This window comes from Echiichthys vipera, assembly GCF_963691815.1.
Source record: "Echiichthys vipera genome assembly, chromosome: Y".
NCBI classification, from domain to species: Eukaryota; Metazoa; Chordata; class Actinopteri; order Perciformes; family Trachinidae; genus Echiichthys; species Echiichthys vipera.
The window spans coordinates 6,883,400-6,898,147 of NC_139849.1; positions in this window are offsets into that span (position 1 = coordinate 6,883,400).

Sequence of the window (14,748 nt, forward strand, 5' to 3'; positions counted from 1 at the left end):
GCTCTACGCATGTGATGTTGAAGTGTCCTCATCCATATGTGTAGTGGCTCTGGGGTCATCCTCCATCTTTGCCTGCACTTCCTTATCTGTTCCTTTCATAAGTGCAGCTTTAAACATTGATACCTGCAGTGGATCTGACCCTGGGTTTGTTCCTGACCTTTTCCTGCCAGTCTTTCTTGCATCTAAATCTTATTGGTCTGTTGTCCCTAATCCGTATTTCTGTCCAATTAATTCTTAGTTCTGTAGGAAATGCTGCTACATTTTTAACACTGTTTCAATTATCGCTCTTTATCACTTATTTAGTTTGTACTTATTTTATTTCATATGCTGCTAAACTGCACGCTGCGTATTGTTGTATATTGTATATACCTACGCTTAACCACAATGTCTGTTGCACTCTGTCACACTAAGTTATTGTTTGATTTATTTGATGTTAGCTTTATTTTATTTGATTTATGTTTTTATGCTTGTTGTTACTCTGATCTTTTCCCACCTTTGTATTGAAACTGTTGCAAAATAATTTCCCTCGGGATAAATAAAATAATAAATAAAGCTTCTTGAATCTTGAATCTTAATCCTCTCACATCACCTATGATGGGATACCGTGACTCTACTAAGGAGCTTTTCATAAAATATAATATTTTAAAATTTACAGATATAGTCAAGCTAAAAATACTTGAAATCTTATTCAGAGCTGTAAAAAATCTTCCTACAGTTATTCAATCTTTAATTGAATTAAGAAACAATTGCTATAATTTAAGAGGACTGCTTCGATTTGAAACAAGAAAAGTAAGAACTAACATTAGACAAAGATGCGCTTCCGCGTCCGTTATTGGTATAAAAATGTGGAATGACCTTAATGATAAACTGAAAGTAATTACAACACGACCGATATTTAAAAAGACCTTGAAATTTGAAGTAATTAATGCATATGTATAAATGTTATAATTGGAAAAGAGAAAAATAAATAAATAAATAAAAATGGAAAAGTTATTCATTTTGATTATTAAAAAGTAAACCTTAATTAAGCAAATATGAATTTTGATTTTGCAGATTTTGATTTTTGCTTTGTGAGTATGTGTATGTATGTTTATATGTATAATATGTTTAAATGTATATAGAGTAAGTAAATTATTTCATTTATTTATATTTTTTGGTTGAAATTGTCAAAACATTATGTCATTTTATTTAACATCTGATGTAGAACCAAAAATTTAAATTCATTCATTCATTCATGGTGAACTCTGTGCCTACGGTTAGACCAGCTAATTACTGTCACCATATTCCAGCTCCGTCACTAAGTGGTGGTAGTTGTGCATTCATGTGTTCCTTGTCTGCTAAACTAAATGGTTAGATATTGGTGGTCCTGTCCCTAGTCTTAGTTCCTGGTCCTCCGCTTCCGCATTCTGACCATAGTATCTCCTCTTCCTCCCCCTCTGAGCCTGAACTCATCATACTGATTTTACGTGTTTGTTTTTAAATCCCTCTCTCTTTCTCCCGTGGTTGTCGCTTTTCTGGCTTCTACAGTCATAGTCAGAGTGGTCTGAGTCAGTTAGGTCAGTCTCAGGTTTGGGTTTTCCTGCTTGGTGTCTGTGGATGTTAGTAGGTGTTTTTTCATTAAACAGCAGTTTTGTCCTTGTTGCTGCTCCCTCTATTTCTCCCTCTATTTCTCCCTCTAACTTCTTCTCTCATACTGTCTCTCCGAAAGCCCCTCCTTTCTGTTGTGCCCTCTCATGCAATCTCTCTTCCTCCTATCACGCTCCTCTCTGACGCTGTCTCTCCTTCTCCTACTGTTTTTCCTCCTCCCACTGTCTCTCCTCTTCTGTCTACCTCAGCTGCCAGTCCGGCCATATGCAAATCTGCTCTTCGCTCCTCTCTCTTCTCCTATTCCTTCTCCTCCTTCTTTCTCTTATGGCACAACCTACTCAGATCATTATTTCTGTTTCCCACTACTTCTTCACATGCTCTGTCCTCCTCTAACTGTATAATTTCAATCATATTCTCTGGGTCGCCCACACCCCATCCTTTACACGTCTTTAAATACTCCTTCAAATCTATCAATCTGGTCTCCTGTTTCTTTTTATCCCGACAATGAGTAGGCCATCCGGAAATGGCCTGGCCTACTACTCGCTGCCAGTATTCATCCCAACCTAATCCTGGGCCTGTAAATTACGTTTAATATATCACATCATATTCCCAAAATGTGTAGTTGCATTTTCATGAGAAATCTCTTACAATTTGTTTATTTTTACCGTTACTTCCTGTTTTTAGGCTTGTGCTTTTATTTTGATAGAGTGTAACCGGAAACAAGAAAAAAGAACAACTTTACAGTTTTTTTAGTGTCTTGCAAATGGGTCTATCAAAAGTGCAAAAACTTAAGGAAATGTAAACTGACAAGTTTGTTTAGCACCTGGCCGATAAAGGCACAGGGTTTGTCATCATTTTGTTTTCATGTGGTGCTTAATGCGTTATCAAAACGGGATGTCCTTGTGTTGCTTTGCATCGTTTTATACAAGTCTATTTTAAGCTTTTAATTTAATCAGTAACGCTGTTTTGGAACGATTCAGAGCATCTGTCCTTTTGAAGGAGACAATTATTCCATTACACTGCTTTCTAGTATTTAATAAATACAGCATTATTTTTGTGTGCATTAACAATCTTTGGAAGTTAAAGCTGCAAACTGACAGTTATAATATAATTTTTTAAGTTAAATATGTTTGTTTATTGCACTCTATTCTGAGTTTGTAATTAAGACAAAATAGGTTAAAAGTATATTTCATGATTGTAAATGACAATTCATTTTCTGTAAAAGGTTAAAAACACTATTTTGATATTGTTGAACATGATATATCATAGATGGTATTATTTATTTATTTATTACATATTATTTTTGTTTCATTCCATAGCTCTTACTCTTATTGTTCACCGTGCGTTCACGTTGTATTCAGTCTTCAAGGTGTCAAAAGATTTAATGGAGCAACGATATCATCTGTTTTGCCCAAAAATAAACACTTGTGAACCATCAGTTAAAGCGTCCGACCATCAATCAGCCGGGGACGCTACAGGGCCTGCCATAGTCATTTCAGCTGTTAAAGTACTATTCACAGGTATTTATTTATTCTTTATTCACACACACTCGTTATCCGGTCAGTGGATCTAGTCCCCAGTGATCCTCCCCTCACTCAAGCTTCTACTCTACCGTGATAGAGCGGAGTGAGACGATATAAATCACTACTTTTAATGACCAAAAGCCGAGTGTCACAGCCCCGTTATTTATGTACCCCCAGATAAGAGAAGACCAGTGGTGAGTTTAATCGTCAGGCTTCTCTGTGATGTCTGCAACAAGCTTCTACTGACAGTGTTTCACCATCAGCGGCTACAGACTGGGTGTATCCACCATCACAGAAACCTACTCACACTTTTATCTGTTTGTGTTCTCTATTATCCTCGAAACTTCCGAAACAATCCCACAAACAAACACAACTTTTAAGTACTTTGGTTCCCAGAACCTTTAGGTCCCAGACCTACAATTTTTCTTTGGTTCCCAGAACCTTTAGGTCCCAGACCTATGGTGGCTTTCTAGGCTCACCTAGGGGCTATCCCCCTGTGGCGCTTTTAGTCCTTAATGCCTAATGTATATTCGAGGGTCTCTACAGCCTCCGGCCTTTCTGCGTTCCCTGAACGTCTTACTGAGCACCGTTTATGCGCCTAGGACCTGTCAGAATTTATGATCCCAACACTCCTTTACCTTTTACTTATACTGATTCCAAATCAGTTTAACAGGCCTTTTTTCAATCGTCAGTCCCCTGGCTAAATTTGGATCAAATTAACCTCTAGGAAACATACTGACTTTCTCCACCAATTTAGATTTTAAGGCCGAATCACAGTCTTCACTTCTTAAGAAGAATAGGTGACTGCTTACCTTTTGTCAGTGATGGGCCCTTGTGGAGAAGTTCAGTCGGCCCCAGGAGGTTCCCAGTGACTCCGCGTGGTCACCGGTCCAACCTCTGCAGCTCCTTTTGTCCGCTCCTCCTTGTTAGAATCACGTCGGGGTCACCAAGTTTCTCTGTAGGAATTTTACACAATACTTTTCAGAATTCCACACAAATCAAAAGGACCTAACAGAGTATATTTTGTGTAATTCAAATTCTACAGGAGGCTTTCTGGAGTCAGCAGAGTCGTTGGTAGTTTAGTGCGCCAGCAGGCATTTATTAGCAGGATGACATCGGATTCTACAGACGTCTGGAGAAATGTTCTATTCTCTATCTAGAGTAACTGTGAGCACACAGTACCCGTGATCAGAGGCAAGAAGTTCTGATATCTATTCTAACTACTCCAGCTTATAAACTTGTTACAAAGGCGTGGTTATGTGTGCGCTTGTGCGTGCATGTGTGTATTTTTGAAACAGCCGTCAGGACACCTCCATCTCGACTCCCAGGCGTAGGGGTTCCCTCTGTGTCCACAGGAGTCTTCTTCTTTATCTGTGAAGGAAACAAAACACGGACAGCAATTCTCCTAACTCTTACGCTATCTGGCAGATGCCTGTTCAAGCGCTGACTAGTTCTTTGTCTTTGTGACCTTGACTTGTTCCTGTGCAGAGAAAGCAGATACAGATTGAATCAAAAGTTTGTGTGCTATGCTGGGAACAGAAAAGTTTGAGCTTGAACTTATAATCACTATCACACTTTAAATGATCATACCTAATAATCACACTTATCACACTCTTATTAATCATTACTAATGCACACGCTAACATATGATTATTAATTGAATCATTGATTATCACACTCTTATTAATCATTACTAATACACACGCTAACACATGATTATTAATTGAATCATTACTAATACACACACTAACACAAGATTTTTAATTCTTCAAAACTCAATAGTCATAGTCATTTTAATACATCAAAGTTACACAATATGAACAATATCACTATTTCATTTCTTAGAGTGCAGTATTAAATGGGAAAAGAAAGGAAAAGAAAAGCCAAAATAAAACATTTGTTATTTCACAATTTTCAGTATTGAAACTGAGAATACACATTGTGCTTTCTGCACAGTCACGGTGTTTTAAGATTAAAAGACATGCAGATGTTATATTCTGAGCTGATCAGAGACTTAATTGTGTGTTACATGTGCATGACTGAACAATGACTCACAGCACATGAAACACAGCAACTTTAAAAACGATATCCAGTTTTAATCAGACTGTTCAAAACCAACAGCCGACTGAAAAACGCAGCGCAAACCAACAGTTTATAAAACGTTAGCCTACCAACGGATGATCTCATGTATTTAACCTCAAATTAGAAATAAATGAAACAACAGGATCACAGGAGCGCAGCTGGTGTCCCTGCTCCTGCACCCTGAGGAAGGAGCAGGCCGACATGCGTTAGTGTTTTTTTCATTGTACCCACTAAAATAAAGGGTTTTTAACTTTTCCAAACCCACCTGAGTGCCTGCACTTTTGTTCTTTTAGAAATAAATGTATTTGGGGTTATCTGTAATTATGAAAATTATATTTGTACTATATAAAGACTACTCAGCAAATACACGTATATATACGGTTGTATCTGTAAATATATTGCATAAAGAAAAACAGCTGAGAAAATGCATTTAAATCTACTCTGTGCCACATTAACGCTAGCTGAAGAGCCCATTTTACATACAGATTGATTTAAAACACATGCAGTGTTGGGACGGTTACTTTTTAAATGTATTCCCCTACAGTTTACTGATTACATATCCTAAAATGTAATCAGTCGCCACAGTAGATATGAGATGTGGCCTGAAAATCATCGGTTAGATGTTTGTGAATGTGACGAGAGAGGCTACTGCTGCGATGGCCCTGTCGTGGAGTGACAGGGGGGGCGGTTGGCTGAAAGGAGGAACATCTGTACTGTGGCGACATTTTATGACATGTAATCAGTAAGGATATAACATCTGCATGTCCTTTTTTAAGCTTAAAACACCGCAACTGTGCAGACAGCACAATGTATAATGTATGGCCGCAGTATATTTTCACAGAAAATACAAAAAGGTAGTGTTTTGTGTTCGCTATTATCCAAGTTTGTGATTTTAAACTCTTTAAAATAGTTTAAAGACTGTAAGTAACCAATGTTCTGACCGTTGTGGGTTACCTGTATATAAACTACTCATATAGGTCGAAACAATAGCCTTCTGATCCAGAATATCACCTAAAATGTGAGGGGGTGCATTTCAGGGCAGGGGTGCTGAATACGGTACAACACCGGCACTTCACCTCCTGAGCTCAATGCGGCCTGCCTTACCCCTGATTGACTGTTGGGGCAACCCCGTGGGATCATGTGAACTGACTGGTGCATTCAAGTGCAATGGGAGACTTTAAACTTTGCCGATATAAACAAATAAAAACAAGAAAATAAATACTCAGGGTAGTGCGCATGTATTAGTTAGTTTACAGAGAGAGGTGGATTGATTTGTTCAGTTTCCTACCCATGAGACTTGCAAAAACTCCTGCAGCGTTAGGTTTTGATGATGCCGAAAAAGGCCATTTCCTTCACCTGTTCAACACCACAGAAAACTCAGACTAAATAGGCCCCTATCCAGAGCCTCATGAAGAATTAATAATCAATGAGTGAAGTATCATAATCATGTGTCATCTTATATGTGCATGGTCAGATAATTGTTAGAGTTATGGAACCTGGCAGGCCACGCCCATGGCATCCCTTTAGACACCCAGGATTTTGTGGTCTCGGAGGAATGATCACTTTGGTGAGTGATCAACAGGGGGACTTGAAGAATTAATAATCAATGAGTGAAGTATCATAATCATGTGTTAGCGTGTGTATTAGTAATGATTAATGAGAGTGTGATAATAAGACGCAATTAGTATAATCATTTAAGAGTGTGATAGTATGTGCCTCTGCTATTATTTGACCAGGCTCAAGCTTTCTGCAAAACACCAGCACACGAACATTGGCAGTCAGTCAAGGTCACAAGATAATGAAATAGCCAGCTTGCACAAACGCACCTAACAACTAGTATTGCCTTTCGCAAAACAACACCATATAAGGAGTCAAGGTACTAGGGAGGATGAGTGTGTGTGCTTTTTCACAGATAAAGAAGAAAGCCCTGCTATACAGATGACACCCCGAAGCGCGGGGGTGGAAGAAGGAGGAACCAACGGCTGCTTTTTGCAATACACATATGCATGCACAAGCAGACACATAAACAACGCCTTTGTAACAAGCATAAATGCTGGAGTAGTTATAATAGATATCAGAACTTCTTGCCTCTGATCACAGGTACTGTGTTACACACAGTTACTCTAGATAGAGAATAGAACATTTCTCCAGACGTGTGTATCCTCTGATTTCCTGCTAATAAATGCCTGCTGGCGCACTAAACTGCCAACAACTCTGCTGTCTCCAGGAAGCCTCCTGTAGAATTTGAATTACGCAATATATACTCTGTGAGGCCCTTCTGATTTGACGAAAGTATGGTGTATAAAATTCCTACAGAGATACTTGGTGACCCCGGACATGATTCTAACAAGGAGGAGTAGGTAAAAGGAGCTGCAGAGGTTGGACCGGTGACCAAGCGGAGTCACTGGGAACCTCCTGGGACCAACTGAACTTCTCCACAAGGGCACCCACCATTAAGAAAGGTAAGCAGCCACCTATTCCTCTTAAGAAGTAAAGACTGTGATTTGGCGTATAATCTAAATTGGTGGAGAAAGTCAGTAAGTTTCCTAGAGGTTAATTTGATCCAAATTTAGCCGGTGGACTGACGATTTGAAAGAAAGGCCTGGTAAACTGATTTGGAATCAGTATAAGAGTAAAAGGTAAAGGAGTGTTCTTAAATCCCGACAGGTCCTGGGCGCATAAACGGTGCTCAGTAAGACTTTCAGGGAATGCAGAAAGGCCGGAGGCTGTAGAGACCCTCGAATATACATTAGGCATTAAGGACTAAAAGCGCCACAGGGGGATAGCCCCTAGGTGAGCCTAGAAAGCCACCGACTTGTAGCTCTGGGAGCTAGGTTCTGGGAACCAAAGAAAAATTGTAGGTCTGGGACCTAAGGTTTTGGGAACCAAAGTATAAGAAATACCTAAAAGTTGTGTTTATTTGTGGGATTGTTTTGTGGGAGGTTACGAGGATAATAGAGAACACAAACAGATAAAAGTGTGAGTAGGTTTCTGTGATGGTGGATACACCCTGTCTGCAGCCGCTGATAGTGAAAAACTGTCAGTAGAAGCTTGTTGCAGATATCACGGAAAAGCCTGACGATTAAACTCACCACTGGTCTTCTCTTATCTGGGGGTACATAAATAACGGGGCTGTGACACTCGGCTTTTGGTCAGTAAAACTGGTGATTTATTGCATCACTCCGCTCTATCACGGTAGAGTAGAAGCTTGAGTGAGGGGAGGATCATTGGGGACTAGGTCCACTGAACGGATAACGAGTGTGTTTGAATGAATAAGAAATAAATACCTGTGAATAGTACTTCAACAGCTGAAATAACTATGGCAGGCCCAGGATTACGTTGGGATGAATACTGGCAGCAAGTAGTAGGACAGGCCATTTCCGGAAGGCCTACTCATGGTCAGGATATAAGAAACATGAGACTAGATTGACAGATTTAAAAGAATATCTGAAAACGTGTAAAGGCGAGCCGGAGAATATGGTAAAGATAATTCAGCTAGAAGAGGACAAGAGCACGTGAAGAAGTAGTGGGAAACAGAAATAATGGACCTAGTAGGTTGTGGCATGAGTGAAAGAAGGAGGAGAAGGAATAGGAGAAGAGGTAGGAGCGAAGAGCAGATTTGCATATGGCCGGAATGGCAGCAGAGGTAGTGCAGAGACAGCTGAGAAATAGGGCAGAGAAGAAAGAGGCAGACGCAGGGCCTCCACCCTATCCAGGCCCACCCCCACCACCCTCAGCCCCACCCTCAAGCAGCATTTATCCAGATTTGTCTTCACAGTTACCTACGATTGAGGCAGAAGGAAGTATGAAGGTAAGAGTGAGAAGAAACGCAGATTATGAGGATACAAGAAAAAGGGAAGAAAGGGAGAAGGAATATAGAATAATAGCAGTTGAATCTGAGAGGGTGAGACTTCAGACAGAAGAGTAGAGACAGTGGGAGGAGGAAAAGTGGAAGGAGAAAGAGAGACAGCGTCAGAGAGAAGCGCAATATGAGGAAGAGAGGTTGCATGAGAAGGCACAACAGAAAGTAGGGGCTTTAGGAGAGCAATTAAAGGAAGAGACAGTGGGAGCATCAGGGGAAGTAACAAGGCTGCCCTTCAATGAGAAAGCACCTACTCACAGACACAGACACCAAGCAGGCAGACCCAAACATGAGATTGACTCAGACCACTCAGATCATGACTCTGACTATGACCATAGGAGTCAGAAAAGTGATAGACATGGAAAAAAGAAAGGGGGATTTAAAGATAAACACATTAGTTTGAAAATAAGCGTGGCTAGTTCAGATTCAGAGGATGAAGGAGAAGATGAAGAAATGTGGTCAGATTGTGCGAGCCAAGGATCCGCCGCCTCATCAAAACAGGATGCCTCAGTGAGAGAGAGAGGAAAAGGCGGGGCAGGAAGGCCCAAAGGTAGTGTAGAGGAAGCTTATATGAATAAGTTAGAGGAAATGGTAAGAAGAAACAAACATGCATTAGAGGAAGGACTGAAGAAATTAGCTCAACAGGGAATAGAAGAACCAATATCGTGTAGAACACATGATGGTGTTGCTAAAGAATCCGGCATGATGCCACTGGTGCTCTCGAAAGGGTCAGGGCCACCAGTAAATAAACCCTTTAGTTTAGCAGACAAGGAACAAATGAATGCTCTATTACCACCGCTCAGTGACGGGGCGGGAATATGGTTACAGAAATTAGCTGGCCTAACCGTAGGCACAGGGCTTACCATAGGTGATGTGAGAGGATTATTTGGACAGAAATACGGATTAGGGACAACAGACCAATTAGATAAAGATGCAGGGACCATATACGTTCCCAATGGAGACCCTTACGGCCACCACGCCACAGCATACGGAGGGGCCCTGAGGAAAAGATTCCCACAGCAAGGTAGTCATCACACCGTAGTATTTGTGAGAAAAGAGGGAGAGGGACCAGCAGACTATGTAGAAAGATGTAGGAAAGATTGGCAGGAGAGATCAGGAACGAATCCAGGGTTGCCCCAAGGCACCTGGTATCCAGATCAATACTAGGGGTGCCCGGGGTCGAGGGCAAGGGGAGAGGCTGACCCCTTGCTACAGGGAGAAGTGAACGAACGAAAAGTGGACTTTTTAGTCGATACAAGAGCAACACATTCGACTCTGATACAACCTCAGTTCGGTCAACAGCTCTCCAAATATTCCATAGACCTTGTGGGATTTGGAGGACAGCCAATGCGACTCCCTTTCACAGAACCCCTCCCCACTAAAATAGCTGGTTACCAGTTTCATCAAAGCTATGTATATTCGCCGCAATGCCCAATCTCACTGCTAGGAAGAGATGTCCTAGTTAGATTGAAAGCATCTATCCTATGTGGCCCACAGGGGGTGCAAGTTCATTTCCCTAATGGGGTAAAAATAGACTGTTCAGAGACAATTACTTCAAGATGTAACAATGGACAATGGATCCTAGGGGAGGATCCCAATCAGCAGCAACCGCCAGCCAACGTTTACTGGGCCAGATTGAATGAGGACTCAAACCCACCAATCACCAATGTTTTGAAACTGTATCAACAAGGGAAACCATGGATTTACTCGGTGCACCCGTATGAACCGGTCCCTGATATTCCCCACTGCACTCTTCTCTATGACCGCACCCAAACTGAAGAAGTGTATGAGGAAAGATTGAGGGAAGTAGAGGGTTCCCCTTGGACGCTGAATTCGGACTGTATATATGTATCAAAGAAAGGAGTAGTAGCACGAGTCCTGCTCACTGCAGAACAAGCAGAGTGGTACAACATGGGTGACACTGCAGCACCCCATACAAGCCTAGCATTAGGAGCAGGAAATCAAGCTAAAGATTTAGGGCCCATGGTAAAAACCGCCTCTCAGTTTCAGGACTGGGAACAAACCACAATCCCTGCAGTCACATACTCTAAAGAATGACAGGTGTACAAGATCACTCATCACACCACCTCACAATCAGAATTAGAGAAAAAGGTAATCACACGAACACATGGCAGGGAAAGTACAGATCATACAGACTGAAACCATGTTAGGAAGAATACCTAGCACAGTGTGGGCACAGGGAAAGAAAGACGTAGGACGATGTGAACCGCCAGAGCCACCCAGATTTAAGGTAAAACCAGGTCCGCCAGAGTGGGTACCCCAGTACCCTACAAACGAAAAAGCAAAGGAAACCATAACTAAAACCATAGAAGAACTAAAACAGAATGGAGTATTGGAACCCTCCGACAGCAATTTGAACACCCCTATTCTACCAGTCCCAAAACCAGATGGCACTTTTAGAATGGCACATGACCTTCGATGAATTAACAGAAGAATAGAAACGCCTCCTATTCCGGTCCCAAACCCACACACAGCACTAGCAGAACTAACTAGGGAAATGTCCCATTTCTCAGTAATAGATTTGGGTAATGCGTTCTTTTCCATTCCCCTGGAACAAGAGTTAAGAAAATACTTTGCATTCACATGGGAGGGACAGAGATATCAGTACACATGTTACCCACAAGGAATGAATCTCTCACCTGGAGTGTTCAACAAAGTATTAAATCAGCATTAAAAAAGGAGGGAGCACTCCCAGAGAACACCGTCTGTCTACAGTATGTAGATGATCTGCTGATAGCAGCAGACAGTGCAGATCGTCCTACAAGCAACAGAATCAGTGTTAAAAGCACTAGCTAAAACAGGCTACAGAGCCTCAAGGAAAAAGCTCCAGTGTTGCAGAACACAGGTGCAGTTCTTAGGGAGATGGATAACCGGAGAAGGAACCAATCTCTCAGGGGAACACAGGGGGATAATTTTAAGACATCCAAAACCACTGGATGTGAAAGGAATGTTGAGGTTCCTAGGATATAGCAAACATTTCATCCCAGACTATAACAACAAAGCAGGCCCATTGAGGAAAATGGTCTTAGAAGCTGGAATGAAAAATCAGAAGGGTACACTGAACTGGACTATGGAGGCAGAAGAAGCGTTCATACGACTCAAACAAGAGATGGCGTTGGCGTCATCTCTACAGACTCCAGACTTTAAAGAACCATTTTATCTAGACACGTCAGAGAAGGACGAAATGAATGCAGTACTATACCAGAAAACACCACAAGGGAGAGCAGTACTGAGATATGTAAGCACACCATTAGATCACATGGAGTTAAGACAACCTCTGTGTGTGAGACATGCAGCAGCACTAGCCAGAGTCCTAGAAAAAGTAGAACACCTAGTGGCAGGGCATCCACTCAAAATTTTGACCAGGCATAGTGTAATAGTGTTAATCTCATCATCCGTTTTTACTCTATCAGGCTCTCGACTGATGAAAGTAGAGGACGACTTAAATGCGCCAAACATAACGTACACACACGAAGGAGTTAATGCAGCGAGCCGTTTAGCAGTTCCAGATGACGAAAACACACATGACTGCATTCCACTGACATTAAAGTGCATGCAAAACCACTGGACCGACCAGACATGGACTTGTATGTATACGGCTGCTGTTTCAGAAAAGATAATGGAGGACTAAGCGCAGCATGGGCCGTGGTTACTAAAGACCAGGGAAAGTTTGAGACATTAAGTACAGGAGAAGTGACAGAAAAACCGTCAGCTCAGCTAGCGGAAGTGATGGCAGTGACAGCAGCTTGCAACCATGGTGAGGGAAAGAGAGTAAACATACAGTATATACAGACTCAGCGTATGCCAGTGCAGCAGTGCATTGTCAGCTAAAAGAGTGGGAGAGAGCAGGGTTTGTGACAGCTTCAGGTCTGCCTATTAAGCATGAGGAGAAAATGAGGAAACTGAAAGAAGCTCTTATGAAACCCTCAAAGCAATTTCAGTCAAAAACAACTGGACTGGTTGTTTGTCGAGGAAGACGTTTCACCTCTCATCCAAGAGGCTTCATCAGTTCATGTACGCATCTGACCAGGCTGGGACTGGTCCAACTTACTGGTGTGGAGATCCAGGTATTTAACCTCTCACAAGGCCGATGATGTCACTGAAACCCTTTGTGCTCCAAAAGCCCACTCCCTTCGTTAGAGTGACAGTCGTTGGTGGGCAGTTGGTTTCGACTTCGTTAGTGCTCTATTGAGTCTGAACGACTACTACTACTCTTATGAAACCAGCGGAACTAGTGGTAGTAAAATGTAAAGGTCACAGCACAGAGAAGACAGATACAACAGCAGGAAATGCAGCTGCGGATGCAGCAGCAAAGAAAGAAGCGGGGTATAGAGTACCGTTGCCAATGATGCAGGCAGAATTAACAGAGCCATTACCTCCAAGATGGACAGTCGATCAGCTAGTAGCTCTCCAGCAAGAGGGCTCCCCAGAGGAAAGATCCATGTGGATAGAGAGAGGAGCAGTTAAGGATGCAGAAGGACTGTTTCGATGTCCACAGACAGGGAAACCAGTGTTACCATCTTCACTAGGGCCCTCTCTGTTAGACGAAGCACATGGACCAACACATGAGGGAACCAGACAAATCCAGAATACTATGGAAGGATGGTGGCATCCGTTCATGACAGCTATGATAAAAAAACAAAGTGAAATCATGTTCCTTTTGTAACACCTATAATGTAGCGCCAACATTCTCACCTCAGCCAGGATCTAGTCCAAAATTGACAGGGGCAGGAGAGGAGATATGCATTGACCATACAGACATGATTGATACATGCAGAGGTTTTAGATACCTGTTGGTAATCTATGACAGATTTTCAAGATGGGTAGAAGCCTTACCTGCAAAGAAAGAGGATGCACAGACAGTGTGTAAATGGTTGACTAATGAGTGGATCTCTAGACATGGGATGCCCCGAGTGATCCATTCAGACAATGGCATTCACTTCAGATCACAGGACCTTAGACGGGTGGAAGCGTTGTTTGGGCTCAAACATACTTATGGCACCGTGTACCACCCCCAGAGTCAGGGAGGAGTAGAAAGATGTAACAGGACTCTTAAAGAAAAAATAGCAAAAATGATGGCAACTACAGGTCTATCGTGGTTAGACTGCTTGCCTATTGCATTACACTCTATGAGGGCTAGTGTGAACAGAGAAAAGAAATTTACCCCTTATGAGTTACTTACAGGTCGCACCATCCCCAGACCAAGACAACAGCAGCCAGGAGCCACACCAGGACTGGCACGGTCTTACGTGACTCAGCTTCAGGGCTGGGTGAAGACATTGGCAGGAAGCCAAGGGGGGTCAGGACCAGCACCCGCCCCACTGACTCTGCTAAGAGAACCTTGGGTATATGTAAAGACATTGAAACGAAAGTGGACACACCCTAGGTGGAGAGGACCCCATAAGGTGGTGGAGAGAACCTCCACAGCAGTAAGTGTGCAGGGCAATGACAAGTGGATCCACCTTTCAAGGTGTAGACAGGGGGAGGAGCCCAAAAGGTCCCTAGACCAAGTGTGAGAAATAACCAAAGATTGACCTAACTTTTTTTGTTACTCTTTGTTTATCTATGATGTAAATCCCTGTATGTTGATTAACAGTCAAGCTGTGAATGACTCCTGGGGGTGATTGTGGATAGAAGTCACAGGGGGTTTGCAGATGGTGACATTCGGTGGTC